The sequence below is a fragment of the Somniosus microcephalus genome, chromosome 27 (assembly GCF_052327205.1).
Source record: "Somniosus microcephalus isolate GS21.2 chromosome 27, FLI_Smic_1.0, whole genome shotgun sequence".
Lineage (NCBI taxonomy): Eukaryota > Metazoa > Chordata > Chondrichthyes > Squaliformes > Somniosidae > Somniosus > Somniosus microcephalus.
Genome location: NC_141013.1, coordinates 13,776,479 through 13,791,102, shown reverse-complemented (window position 1 = coordinate 13,791,102; position 14,624 = coordinate 13,776,479).

Genomic DNA, 14,624 nt, shown 5'->3' with positions numbered 1-14,624 from the left:
CTCCCTCCCCCTGTCTCTCCCTGCTTTCCTCTCTGTCCCTCCCTCCCCTCTCCCTCCCTCCCCTCTCCCTCCCTAGCGCCTCAGGCCCGGACACTGAGCCGAGCCCCAGGACCGGGCCCGAGGGGGGGAAAGGCCGAGTCCCCGGCCCCGCGGCCCATAAACGGAGCCGAGCCCGGGACCGGGCCGAGGGGGGGGAAAGCCCGAGTCCCCGGCCGCAAACGAGCCGAGGACCAGGCCGAGGGGGGGAAAGCCCGAATCCCGGCTGGGGCCTCCAGCTCCACAAGGTGGGGAGACCTTCCCTGGAGACAACTGAGTTCCTTCATACTTGAAATGGATCACTTCATTTCTAACTGTTCCTAAATACTATTTAAAACTGAATTAATTTGTTCTTTTCCTTAGTTCCCTGTATTAAAGTTCAGGTTTTTAGCACCCCATAGCTAAGAAGACAACTGCACTACATGATCTGGCATTAAGCATATAGAACAGGAAGGTGGCAGCTGTTAAAATGTGAATAAAAGTAAAAGCTGAGGTAAAGATGGCCGAATTAACGGCAGTTTGAAAGATTAGGCCCCGCCACAAACGCCATGAAACGCCCCCCATGACGCAGCGCGCTCCCCCCATAGGATTGGTCAACCTTCACGTCACTCAATGCTAATGAGTGGATTTCCCTGTATGATTGGCCAACCGCTAATGAGCGGAATTTGAACGTTTTTTGTCTACTGTCCGAACAATTTTTGTCCTGACCAAAAAGTAAATACACCTAGGACACCTTCCTATCATAACCTTTCTTTTGATATAACATATGTGTAGGTACGCTCTATAACTTTTGAGTGATGCCCGGACAGAGAGACAGACAGACACCATTATCCTTTTATTTATATATATAGATAAAAAAATATTGGAGATGGGAATTAGGCTGTTTGACTGACAGTCAAGTATCGTCCAATCGGGTGAGGAGTCTTTTTGCGTCCGACTGGCATGGGAAGGCGGGGCGGCGCGAGATGGACGTGTCGAGCGACCAATGGTGGGCGCGTGGGGGCGGGCAGTTGGAGGTAGGAGGTCATGTGACAAAGTCTCTAGGAATACATTCAGCCAGAGTTGGCAACCCTCGGCTGAGGGCAGTTACGGAACTGTACCAATGCTCCCCCTCGTTTTTTTTTTTTGGGCTGCGCGGTCCCTTTAACGGACTGCGTGGCCCATTCAAAATTTCGCACACGTGGAAAATCTCCCGTTCGAGGCCGGGGAAGCAGCCTGCGCGGAACCTCTAGACAGCTGCGCAGCCACGCAGCTTAGCGGGAACGTTGAACTGGACCCCTGCAAATAACAGTGACCCCAGGAAAGGAAGAAAGAAAATGCAAAAAAAAACTAATCTCTTATCAGTTGGAGCCAAAAAAAAAGTAGCAGCTAGTTATAGCGACCCACACTGCATTTGATTCTTTGATCCCTTCCCCTTCTTATAGGATGAGGATCCTTAATGCTGCTCAATATAAAAGAGTATTCTTGTTAAGACAATGAGGTTAATGTCCACTTCACTGTGGTTCAGTATTTGCACCACTAATAACGTAACTCACAAGTGGAGAATAGGGCCCCCTGTGCACAGAAAGTTACGCAGTTCCAGGCAAATCCACTCCATGAATGAGATGCCATTGTCTGCGAGCTAAGCTGGGAGGTAGAATGTAATTTAGAACAAAGTAAATATTCTAAGCACCAATGAGGCAGGTGTCACAGAATGTACTCTTTATGTAGAAAGGGATAATCTCCATTAGGATTACTCTTGGTGAGCACTTGACCCAAAACCTTCACAGGAAAAGTCTTATCCTGTTAACCCTTATGGTGTCACTCAGCCAAATTGCCCTTTTAGTGTGATGTCCCCCCACCCCCGCTTTTCTCCCTGGTTCTCCTAAAGGCGCCCACTTCTGCTGTGATGCAGCTACACAATGTGCCGACTGCCCTAGACTACCTCACCAGAATGGCCATTCTTCATGTGCAAGCCTAGACAGCGAAGGCCGTTAGTCTATTCAACTGTGCAGGGCCTCGCAACTGAGGGCTGGCGCTGATAAGCCGACATTTTCCAGCGGGAGTTACTCTACAGGGATCAGGAGCGGAAACCCTGGCTGTTTTTTTTCACTCCCGCAGGCCAATTGCAGTAATTGAGAAAAGTCAAGAAATAGGTGATGCTGTGGCAGAGCCACTGGGGGACTCTGAACAACTGTACATAATTCCCTTTAACGATGTGTTAGCTACAGACTAAATCTGTACCATTGTATATACTGTTTGCATGTACAGTGTGCGGCCCCTATAAGAGTGCGGGCAAACGAGATGATGTCATGCCGCTAATCACGTGATCACCCAAACGCGGGAAAAACGTGATGACGTCATGACGCCATCCACGGGACCGCCCTGGCAGTCCTCGTGGAGCTTCCGACCTGTTAAGATCTGTATTCATAGTTCTCTTGCATCAATCTGTTTAAACTCGTTAGTTTGACATTAAAAACCTTTTTGATTGATTGCCTGCGTCGAACTCAATCTCTAGATAGGAATTTGACTATTCCTACAATGCCAAATTCTGCTTTTAAAACCAATAATTTGTAGAGGGGGAAGGAAAGACTGAGGGAGGTGAGTAGTCCCACTGTTGTGAAGTCTGAGGAGAGAATGGGTTAGAGTAGGACACAGTATGATGAGTCTTGAATACAACACAGTGAGGAAGCAGAATGTGTAGAATTCATTCAAAATAATGAAAAGTCTAGATTAGGTGACATTAAACAGATTATTTCACTTGGACAACATCGTAGGACGAGAAGATACAGGCTACAAAATTCATAAGCCTCAAGTAAGGTTGTAAAGATCAGGAAAAACATTTTCTTCCAGGAGGCTAGACACATGGATCAGATTCCCAGAGAATGGAATTGATTCAGAATCAATTCACACCTTTAAAAGTGAGCTGGATCGATATCTGTTGCTAAGTGGGATCAAGGGTTGCAGAGCAATTTTTTAAAAATGTTTATTCATTCATAGGATGTGGGCATCACTGGCAAGGCCAGCATTTATTGCCCATCCCTAGTTGCCCTTGAGAAGATGGTGGTGAGCCGCCTTCTTGAACCGCTGCAGTCCGTGTGGCGAAGGTCCACCCACAGTGCTGTTAGGGAGGGAGTTCCAGGATTTTAACCCAACGACGATAAAGGAGCAGCGATATGTGTCCAAGTCAGGATGGTGTGGAACTTGGAGGTGGTGGTGTTCCCATGCGCCTGCTGCCCTTGTACTTCTAGTTGGTAGAGCTTACGGGTTTGGGAGGTGCGTCGTAGAAGCCTTGGTGAGTTGCTGCAGTACATCTTGTAGATGGTACTGCAGCCACGGTGCACCGGTGGTGGAGGGAGTGAATGTTTAAGGTGGTGGATGGAATGTCAAGCAGCGGGTTGCTTTGTTCTGGATGGTGCCGAGCTTCTTGAGTTGTTGGAGCTGCACTCATCCAGGCAAGTGAAGAGTATTCCATCACACTCCTGACATGTGCCTTGTAGGTGGTGGAAAGTCAGGATGTGAGTCACTCGCCGCAGAATGCCCAGCCTCTGACCTGCTCTTGTAGCCACAGTATTAATGTGGCTGGTCCAGTTAAGTTTCTGGTCAATGGTGACCCTCCAGGGGATTTGATGATGGTAATATAATTGAAAGTCAAGGGCAGGTGGTTAGACTCTCTCTCATTGGAGATGATCATTGCCTGGCACTTGTGTGGCGTGAATGTTACTTGCCACTTATCAACCAAAGCCTGGATGTTGACCAGTTCTTGCTATATGTGGGCATGGACTGCTTCATTATCTGAGGAGTTGCGAATGGAACTGAACACTGTGCAATCATCAGCGAACATCCCCACTTCTGACTTTATGATGGAGGGAAGGTCATTGATGAAGCAGCTGAGGATGGTTGGGCCTAGGACACTGCCCTGAGGAACTCCTGCAGCAATGTTCTGAAGTTGAGATGATAGGCCTCCAACAACCACTACCATCTTCCTTTGCGCTAGGTATGACTCCAGCCAGTGGAGAGTTTTCCCCCTGATTCCCATTGACTTCAATTTTACTAGGGCTCCTTGATGCCACACTCAGTCAAGTGCTGCCTTGATGTCAAGGGCAGTCACTCTCACCTCAGCCCTGGAATTCAGCGCTTTTGTCCATGTTTGGACCAAGGCTGTAATGAGGTCTGAAGCTGAGTGGTCCTGGTGGAACCCAAACTTAGCATCCATGAGCGGGTTATTGGTGAGTTAGTGCCACTTGATAGCACTGTCGACAACTCCTTCCATCACTTTGCTGATGATTGAGAGTAGGCTGATGGGGTGCTAATTGGCGGGATTGGTTTGTCCTGCTTTTTTTGGACAGGACAAACCGTGGCAATTTTCCACTTTGCCAGGTAGATGCCAGTGTTGTAGCTGTACTGGAACAGCTATGCTTTGAGTTTTTTTTAGGGGAGGTAGAGGCAGAACATAGTGTTCCTGAAAGTAAGAGTTCAACAAGCAGTGGGAGAAAGAAGTCCATGATATAAAAATCAGGCCTGGTCTCTCATTGGTGCAGGACTGATGGGCCAAATGATGTTCCCTTGCTTTGGATTTTCTGATGTTCTTATGCATTTTCAAGGAAAATTCAGACCACAAATCAATAAAATAGAACAATTATTATACAAGTGGAGATATCTTCTTTGCTTAACTGATGATCAGAGTAACTTGGGATCGTTTTGAGAAGTCAGGAAGCCATATTGGGGAATCGGAAGGTGGAAGATTGCTAGTTTAGTTACAGTGAGCCAGTTACCTTTTCCTCACATTATCCTAAGAAAATAAAATTTTGTCTCGTGTTCAGTTTTACTTGGCTAGGATGCTCACACAGTGCTGTCATTCTTGCCCACAGTAGCCTCCCTTTTACTGGTGCCTGTTTTAGGGAGGATTTTACAACGCAACCTCCAGTCAGCACGATTTGAGCAAGCTCCTGTTTCCATGTAGGCATCCGGTACCTTTCTGGAGCACAGAAAGAGTTTTCAGCCTTTCAATGAACGCAGTGTGAGGAACAAGTCTTTCTCTGAGCTACTGTTCATTCTGCCAGCTGCTTCTAATTAGCAGCGATCAGCTGGTTTTTCCTCAGTTGTCGATCTGACTGAGGTATGCCGTTAAACAGACTGAGAAACCGCACAGCAGGAAGGGGTGTGCAATAGTAGCGTAGCAAAAATAGCAGGCATTTGAAAGTTTAAGGGAGGCTTGTAAGGGCTTGTGTTGTGATGCCTGTGTAGTTTAAGTGTGTGTCCATAACTGTACAACTCCTGCCAGTCAGTAGCTGCCATGTGGTACTTGATTCAAAGCGCCATTCTACATGTATGAGCCTAGGGCCTGGCTGTCCAGACTTTCCGCCTTTGGGGTTTTTTAGAGGCATTCCATGGAATCTTGGGCCATATATAAAGAAAATAAATCTATGTTCCTGTGAATTTATATATATCCCACGTTGTAGATACTAACTAATGGCCCAGAAATTCGGGTCGGGGGCTTCCCGCGGGTGTAAGCCCCCGATCTGCACTTACCTAGTGCACCGGCCGTTGAGCTCTGGGCTCCTGTGGAATTCCGATCCGGGGCCTGGCCCAGCTGCCGGCGCACTGTGCTTGCGTGTCCCAGGGGCGTAGTTAGTGCGATGCGTCCCCTGGGATCACGTGGGCCATGGGCAGCCAATCGGAGGAGGGAAAAGCCCATTCATAAGATTGACAGGAAGCCCTGTCAAGACTTATAAATACTACGGGCCACAAAATAGCAGTAAACCTTCAAATATTTTTTTTTTAAATCACACTTTTTAAATAAACTATAAATTACATTAAATAACTATTTTAAACAATAATTTAAATTTTTGAAAAAAATAATTTTATATTCTAACAGGGCTAAAAATAAACTTACCTTGCTTTAAAGTATTTAAAAATAATAAACCTGTGGAAAAAATGTTTTAATTTTAATTAATTGACCACTTACCTTGTAAAAAACAGGCCTTACGCCTGCTTTTAACATTTCTAAATCCTGCAGGCTTACGATCCCGGGAAAACCTGCAAAAAAAACCTAAGTTCAAAGCGCACGTGCTGCCTCTCCTGCGCGCGCGTTCGACCTCTGAACCCTTTCGTTCAGAGGATCCGAAGTGCCGGTTTCCCGCGCATGCGCAGTGCATGCAGAAAACCGGCACTTCCATTCGGCCTACAGGTGAGTACCCCGTGTGTACTCACCCGTGGAGACCCGAATTTCTGGGCCATTTGTCTTCTGGATAGTGAAGATTTAGGATTGATCCACAAATGAGGCAACAGTGCCCCTACAGCCCTTTCCAAACTTCCAGGTCCACAAATTTCAAGCAGGAAAAACCATTGGCGGTCGTGCCTTCAGCTGCTGAGGCCCTAAGCTCTGGAATTTCCTAAACATCTCCGCCTCTCTACCTCCCTCCCTAGTGTCAGTCGTGGCTCAGTGGGTAGCACTCTTGCCTCTGAGTCAGAAGGTTGTGGGTGTAGTGTATGTACCTTTAAGGGGAGAACTACTTTTTACAGCTCCTGTATACTGTAGTACCGGCAGTGACCACACCTGTATATAAACCCTGAGTAGGGATCTGTACTTTCGTTTTAGAGTAACCTGCATCCAGTAAACACCTGTTGATTGTTCCTCTGCCGTCTCTGTCAATTTATTGAAGAACACCATACATCAACATTCACGGATTCAACAGTGGGTTCAACTCTCACTCCAGAGACTTGAGCACAAAAATCTAGGCTGACACTCCAGTGCAGTGCTGCACTGTCGGAGGTGCTGTCTTTCAGATGAGACACTAAACCAAGGCCTTGTCTGCCCTCTAAGGTGGCCGTAAAAGATCCCATGGGCACTATTTCGAAGAAGAGCAGGGGAGTTATCCCCAGTGTCCTGGTCCATATTTATCCCTCAATCAACATAACAAAACAAGCAGATTATCTGGTCATTTTCACATTGCTGTTTGTGGGAGCTTGCTGTGTGTAAATTGACTGCCGCGTTTTCTACATTACAACAGTGACTACACTTCAAAAAGTACTTCATTGACTGTAAAGCACTTTGGGACGTCCCGAGGTTGTGAAAAGTGCTGTATAAATGCAAGTCTTTTTTTTTTAAACTTACCTCTTTGACCAAGCTTTTGGTCACCTGTCCTAATATCTCCTTATGTGGCTCGGTGTCAAATTTTGTTTGATAATCGCTCCTGTGAAGCACCTTGGGATGTTTTACTATGTTAAAGGCGCTGTATAAATGCAAGTAGTTGTTGCTGCTGTTGAATAAGATATTAAGGTTAACCACGTCCACACACATGCCTTTTTCGTCAAGGGTTACTATATAATGGTCAGGAGCAGGAAACCTAACCGAGTTTGCTGTTCTCAACTGGGACGACAGCAGGATGCAAAATAAAGTCTGTAAAAAAGGAATGAGGAAGCAACTATATAACGCACAAATAGTGAAGTCGAAATGTTGTTCAATGTTTTATCGCACTGAACCCATGTGCTAGTTATACAATGGCAAGAAGTATTAACATTTGAGAACATTGTATGGAAACATTTCCACAGGTTTTGCTTATTAATCTGTTGCTGTGTCGGGAGGGTTGGCAGTTTAAGTGAACTTGGTCAGGAATTACAGAGAGTTAATCTTCTAATCCTTTCTCTGCTTTATGTAACTCACAACGTCACATTCTTTCCTCGTCAACACCATTTCTTGCCATTTCACTCCTTTATTCTGTTTCTGAAGCTCTGTCTTGCTCGATGTAAAACAACACAAAGGGTTTAAAAAGTCTGCTTGTATTATACAGAGTTCCTGTCTATGACCGTTAGTGTCAATGATTTGATTCACAACTGGAAGCTAGGACACTGCCTGTCAAGAGCACTTCAGAAAGAAAGAAAGAAAGACTTACATTTATATAGCACCTTTCACGATTACCGGACGTCTCAGAGCGCTTTACAGTCAATTAAGTACTTTTTGAAGTGCAGTCGCTGTTGTAATGTAGGAAATGCAGCAGCCAATTTATGCACAGCAAGCTCCCTCAAACAACAATGTGAAAATGACCAGATAATCTGGTTTTTTTTCAGTGATATTGATTGAGGGATAAATATTGGCTAGAATAGAGAGACAGTGAATGCGGCTGAGAGGAATAGAGAGAGAGTGAGTGCGACTGAGAGAGGAATAGAGAGAGAGTGATAGAGAAATAGAGAGAGTGTGACTGATAGAGGAAGAGAGAGAGAGTGAGTACAACTGAGTGAGCAATAGAGGGAGAGAGTGATAGAGGAATAGAAAGTGAGTGAGTGAGTGAGCTAAGTGAAGGGGGAAGGCCAAAAGGCACAAGAGCTTCACATGTTTTTTATGTCTGAGGACGATAAGGAGACAGAAGTGCTGTGTATCATTTTGTTAAAGTAACGCCACATTTAAGTGATGTGATGATGCATTTGAACATGATTTATGTTGCCACAACACACATTTGTAATCTAGTTTTGCCGCACGCTTTGTCTGTGAAGATAGTGCATCCTTATATTAGACGCCCAGAGAGGAGATCTTCATCCAATCTCGGCTCAAATTGAACCCACGTCCCAAAGATGAGAGGACCAGTGATCTCACAAATCCACCTCCCACCCAACCCCAGCTAACCTTGTTTCTTTATGCACTATTGCTGCTTTAGTGTTGAATGGGGTAAATACAAAAGAACATCATTACAGTGAGCAACACATCACACAGACCCTTGCATTGATCCAACTGTCTTAGTAACTCCTCTCTGATCACATTTTCAATGAGCTGCTTCTTTAATGCTGTCTCGTGGTATTGTATGTGCAGTAGTGTTTCATGTCGAGCATCTGCCAATCCTAACTCTGTCTCACACTGTACAATATGATTCCTGTCTCCATTTTCGTTCTTAATTATTCTGTCCTTTGTGCTCACAGACTCTGTATTTTCCTGTTATTTATGCTGTGTTTCCATGAAAATGATGCGGAAAATGTTCCAAATTATTTTCCTACTTCTGCTCCCACCACCCCCCACCCCCCACCCCCAGCCCCCTTCCCGGCTTCCTCCTGTAACTCTGGGAAGCTGGGATGGTCTCGGCTGTGACATTGGTCAACAGTGTTTTATCTGGATTTGCTCTTCAAGGAACCCAATGCACCACTGCTGCAATCAACAGCATCACCCCTCCATTTTTGACGCATAGACTAATTCTAACGTTGTTGTACACTGACACATATGTGGCATGGTGGAGGCGATATTACGGGCAGGTGGCCAATTCTCCGGACCCCACAAGGAAAGAGTAAGCCTCCCCTACCTCGGGCGCCAACCCGCCTTCCCCTTATCTCCCGCGAGATCCTTGCGAAACAACTCGCCGCGAGTTACTTTGTTGCCGGTGATCGTTCCTTTGGTGCCGGCGGCTCTTGCTGCCCCTTTCCGCCTGTTTCAGGTGGGCAGCTGACCGGTGGCACGCAGGTGAGGCATAGTAGTTAAAAATCACCTGGACCTCACGTTGCTGGGACCCACTTCCAGTTAAAATCAGTGCTTGTGTTTCATGCAGACAAATAAATTACCACCGATTCACCAGACGACTAAATATTATTTTGTTGAGCAACCTTTGTCTTAAAATGCTCCTGTGCAGCGCCTTGGGACGTTTTACTACGTTAAAGGCGCTATATAAATACAAGTTGTTGTTGTTGAATACTTTAGCATGAAAGTAACTCTTTTTCAAAGCCTAGTGTAAGCTGGAATGATCTTTCTACTGTTTAGGATAGGGAGTGAGGCTTTAAAAAGAAAGACTTGCATTTCTACAGCGCCTTTCACGACCACCGGACGTCCCAAAGCGCTTTACAGCCAATGAAATACTTTTTGACGTGTAGTCACTGTTGTCTTCTTCTTAGGCAGTCCCTCGGAACCGAGGATGACTTGCTTCCACACTATAAATGAGTTCTCAGGTGACTGATGAGTCCAATGCGGGACCTACAGTAATGTGGGAAACGCAGCAGCCAATTTGTGCAAATCAAGGTCCCACAAAAAGCAATGTGATAATGACCAGATAATCTGTTTGAGGGATTGAGGGGTAAATATTGGCTCGGGACACCGGGGATAACTCCCCTGCTCTTCTTCAAAATAGCGGCATGGGGTCTTTTACGTCCACCTGAGGGAGCAGACGGGGCCTCGGTTTAATGTCTCATCCAAAAGACGGCACCTCCGACAGTGTGGCACTCCCTCAGCACTGCACCAGAGTGTCAGCCTGGAGTTTTGTGTTCAAGTCCCTGGAGTGGGACCTGAACCCACAACCTTCTGACTCAGAGGCTCTAAAAACATTTCAGCTCTTCATTTTTGAATAATGGAGCATGTTTTAAAATAAATATCCTTAGAAGGAACTCTGTTCAAAGTTTATAAGCCATTTTGTTTGTGTTTTTTGCGAATTCCTCCCTTCCTCCCCCCTCCCCTAGTGTCAGCAAACCTGTTGAGTTGTTTGGGTGTCTCTTCATTCCTCTCGTTTACTTTGCAAACTAAGGATCACAAATAAACACATTGTCTTGATCACTGAATGGCCCTTTGTTGGTTCTTCCTGAAGAATTCATCGGTCTTTCAACTCGAAGCCCTTTCCACAATGCCCGTGGTCTTAATTAGGATGTTACAACTGAAAGAAGACACAAGGATTGCATTGCTCAGCCACAAGTACTTGCCAATACCAGAGCTTCAGAAGGAAACAGCAACACAGCCAATGCTTTCATCCACTACAACTTGGCTCGTGAAATAGGATCTAATGATACGGGTTATGCCTATCGAGGTTGAACATGCTATGCCGTCTAGATCAGTGGTCAAAGCCCAGTGCTGCCCCCATCAATGATAATGCCATTGAACAATGTTTGTATCTGAGGTTTTCAAGTAAAAGGATCTTTTATGTCCACCTGAGAGAGCAGACGGGGGCCTCGGTTTAACGTCTCATCTGAAAGACGGCACCTCTGACAGAGCAGCGCTCCCTCAGTGCTGCGCTGGAGTGTCAGCCTAGATTTTATGCTCAAGTCTCTGGAGTGGGGCTTGAACCCATCAACCTTCTGACTCCGAGGCAAGAGTGCTGCCAACTGAACCACAGCTGACACTTTGGGGAGTAAAAAAGGCAGAACTGTTTTTACAGTTTTACAGGAGGACATATTGTTGCACATCAATGATTTTAGTTGTTTATTTATTTGCTCCCCATCCTTTGACATAATGTGGGCTTTGTGCCGTGGTAGAACTATAAGATGTCAATCTTAGTTGATGTTCTGAGCGAGCCCTGCTCTGCTGGACGGTCCCAGATTAGATCCCTGGTCTGTGCCAAGGCAGCAGTAATGTCGACACAATTGGCCTCAGCACCACTTGAGTGCAACCCCCTGCTAGAAAGTGCACGCCTTTGCACATCAGATAAGAACAAGATAGTACTCGGATGGGACACCCGCTGCGGTTGAATCAGCTGCCCACACTCACTCTCTAGGTTCACTCAGAGGAAGATTAGCAACTTCGGTGAAGTGCCAGAGGTCACCCTGTGCCTGTGAAACTCTACTCCATCAAACTCAGCATCTTTAGGAGAAGGGAGAAAATTGGGGGGGGGAAAGACTTAGAAGATGACAACATATAGCTTTATCTCAGCCAATCTTCTTCTTCTTAGGCAGTCCCTCAGAACTGAGGATGACTTGCTTCCACATTAAAAATGAGTTCGCAGGTGACTGATGAGTCCAATGCGAGACCAACAGTCTCTGTCGCAGGTGGGGCAGACGGTGGTTGAAGGGGCGGGTGGGTGGGGTGCTTGGGTTGACGTGCGCTCCTTCTGTTGTTTGCGCTTGGCTTCCGCTTGCTCCCGACGAAGAGACTCGAGGTGTTCGGCGCCTTCCCGGATGCTTCTCCTCCACTTTGTGCGGTCTTGGGCCAGGGATTCCCAGGTGTCGGTGGGGATGTTACACTTTTTCAAGGAGGCTTTAAGGGTGTCCTTTTAGTCAGGATTAGAGCAGGAACTCTCAGTCTCTGGCACCTCGATCCAGCAGCCACTTTTCATAGTCAGTCTGATCAAACCCTAACTCCACTCGGGGTTGATCAGAGAATAAATCCAATTCGATCACAACAATAAAAGGAGATTAAGCAAAATCTATTCTGATCACAACAGATATGCCGGATTGGCTGCTTTAACACAGAACAGAGGCAGAGCCTGATCTCTATGGCTCAGTATCACACCACAAAGCCATTGAAACAGAAGAATCTGATTGGACACTCGGCACCAGAAAAGCCACAACAGCTGATTGTTTGCTCTGGTGAAGGGTTCAAATCCCAGGGGACACGGGTTAAACGTGAGGGCCTCTAAAATCTGCGAGACGGGATCTCAGCGGTTACGCCAGGATAGTGCTCGCTATCACTGACCTTGCTGAGTTTCATCATCAATGAGTTGGAAAGGGAGAAGAGTGGCAGATTGGGTCTGGGAGAGTTGGAGGAGGAGAGAGTATCTCTGTGAAAGAATTGGGAGTTTGATGGGATTGAGTGGGGCTGATTTTCGTCTTCTTAGCGCCCCAATTTGGCATTGTAGAAGGGCAGTAGAGATCATAGAATAGTACAGCACAGAAGGAGGCCATTCGGCCCATCGAGTCTGCGCCGGCTCTTTCGAAGAGCAATCCAGTTAATCCCACTCCCCCGCTCTTTCCCCATATCCCTGCCATTTTTTTCTCCTTCAAGTATTTATCCAATTCCCTTTTGAAGGCTACTATTGAATCTGTATTCACCACCCAATCAGGCAGAGCATTCCAAATCCTAACCAGCAGAAACCAGTGCCATTGGTTTTTAGGCCCAACCTATGTTCTGCTCAGGCCTGAAGGGGACGGCTGAAGCTCCTGCTCAGAGACAGGCGAGAGCTTCATTACCATATGCAAAAGCGGGGTGGGGAAAGGTGCCTCGCCATTTTATGGCCCACAGCTATGCTGGATGCTGAGTTCCCAGCACAACCATGAAAACCTGGCGGGAAGGAAGTCTCGGGCGAACCTGCTCATGAGAGGACCTTTAAAAGGGTCCACAGATTTAAAACGTAAGTGCAATCGGCCTTTAAAAAGCCCTTGTTGTACATTTGACTGTTTTTTTCCTCAGCTGATACTGAGGCTTTCATGAACCTTTGTGCCAGTTTCTTTTTTTGTTCCCCAAGCTCCCTTTAACTCCCAGTGTCGTCAGCTGTGGCTCAGTTGGTAGCACACTCACCTCTGAGTCAGAAGGTTGTGGGTTCAGGTCCCGACTCCAGGGACTTGAGCACATAAAGCTAGGCTGACACTCCAGTGCAGTGCTGAGGGAGTGCTGCACTGTTGGAGGTGCCGTCTTTCGGATGAGACGTTAAACTGAGGCCCCGTCTGCTCTCTCAGGTGGACGTAAAAGATCCCATGGCCACTATTTCGAAGACGAGCAGGGGCGTTCTCCCCGGTGTCCTGGCCAATATTTATCCCTCAACCAACATAACAAAAATAAACAGATGATCTGGTCATTAGCACATTGCTGTTTGTTGGGAGCTTGCTGTGCACAAATTGGCTGCTGTGGTGCCCACATTACAACAGTGACTCTACTTCATCGGCTGTAAAGCGCTTTGAGACATCCAGTGGTTGTGAAAGGCGCTATATAAGTGCAAGTCTTTCTTTCTTTATTGGCACCAGTGGGTTTGCCAATAGGGATGCTGCGTATTTGGAGGTAGAAGCGAGCTTCATCCTGTCCCATGTAAAGCATGGCATGCTGTGATTGAGGTGCTCTGAAGAACCATCCAGCGTAAGGCATTCACATCTCTTTGTGATACCAGCAGCGGGCTGGTGCTGCAGTCTCCTTTGGGAAGAGGAACCTCTACAAATAATACCTGCCAAAGTGAAGTCTGTGACCTCTCTCTTTGAAGTGCAAGGGTCTGGGTGCCAGCAGGAGAGCACAGAGCACCTTAGCGGGATGTCAATTTGGGCAGGTGTAAAAATGTGCGCTTGATCCGTTCCTGTCAGTTTACCGCTGGGAGGGTTAGGTAAATATTACCCCTCCCTGCCCCCGAATGTAACCTTGTTTCTGCTTTTGAAGATTGACCCATCTCGGTTTGAGGTAATGTTTGGTTTTTTGTAACTGGGCAGATTTCTCTGTCCTTTAAGAAATCCGAACATGGGCTGATGAATTGGATCCAGACCAAGTTTTCACAGGAACTCAGCAAATTGATGTTATGACTACAATGGATTGTAGTAGACTGGAATTCAAAATCCAAAATAGGGCTGGGCAATCATCCCTATTCACTAGAAACATAGAAACATAGAAGATAGGAGCAGGAGTAGGCCATTCAGCCCTTCGAGCCTGCTCCGCCATTCAATGAGATCATGGCTGATCATCCAAATTCAGTACCTTGTCCCTGCCTTCTCCCCATATCCCTTGATCCCTTTAGCCTTAAGAAATATATCCAACTCTTTCTTGAATATATTTAATGAACTGGCCTCCACCGCCCTCTGTGGCAGAGAATTCCACAGGTTCACCACTCTCTGGGTGAAGAAATTCCTCCTCATTTCAGTCCTAAATGGCTTACCCCTTATCCTTAGACTATGATCCCTGGTTCTGGACTCCCCGGCCATCAGAAACATCCTTCCTGCATCTAGTCTGTCCAGGCCTG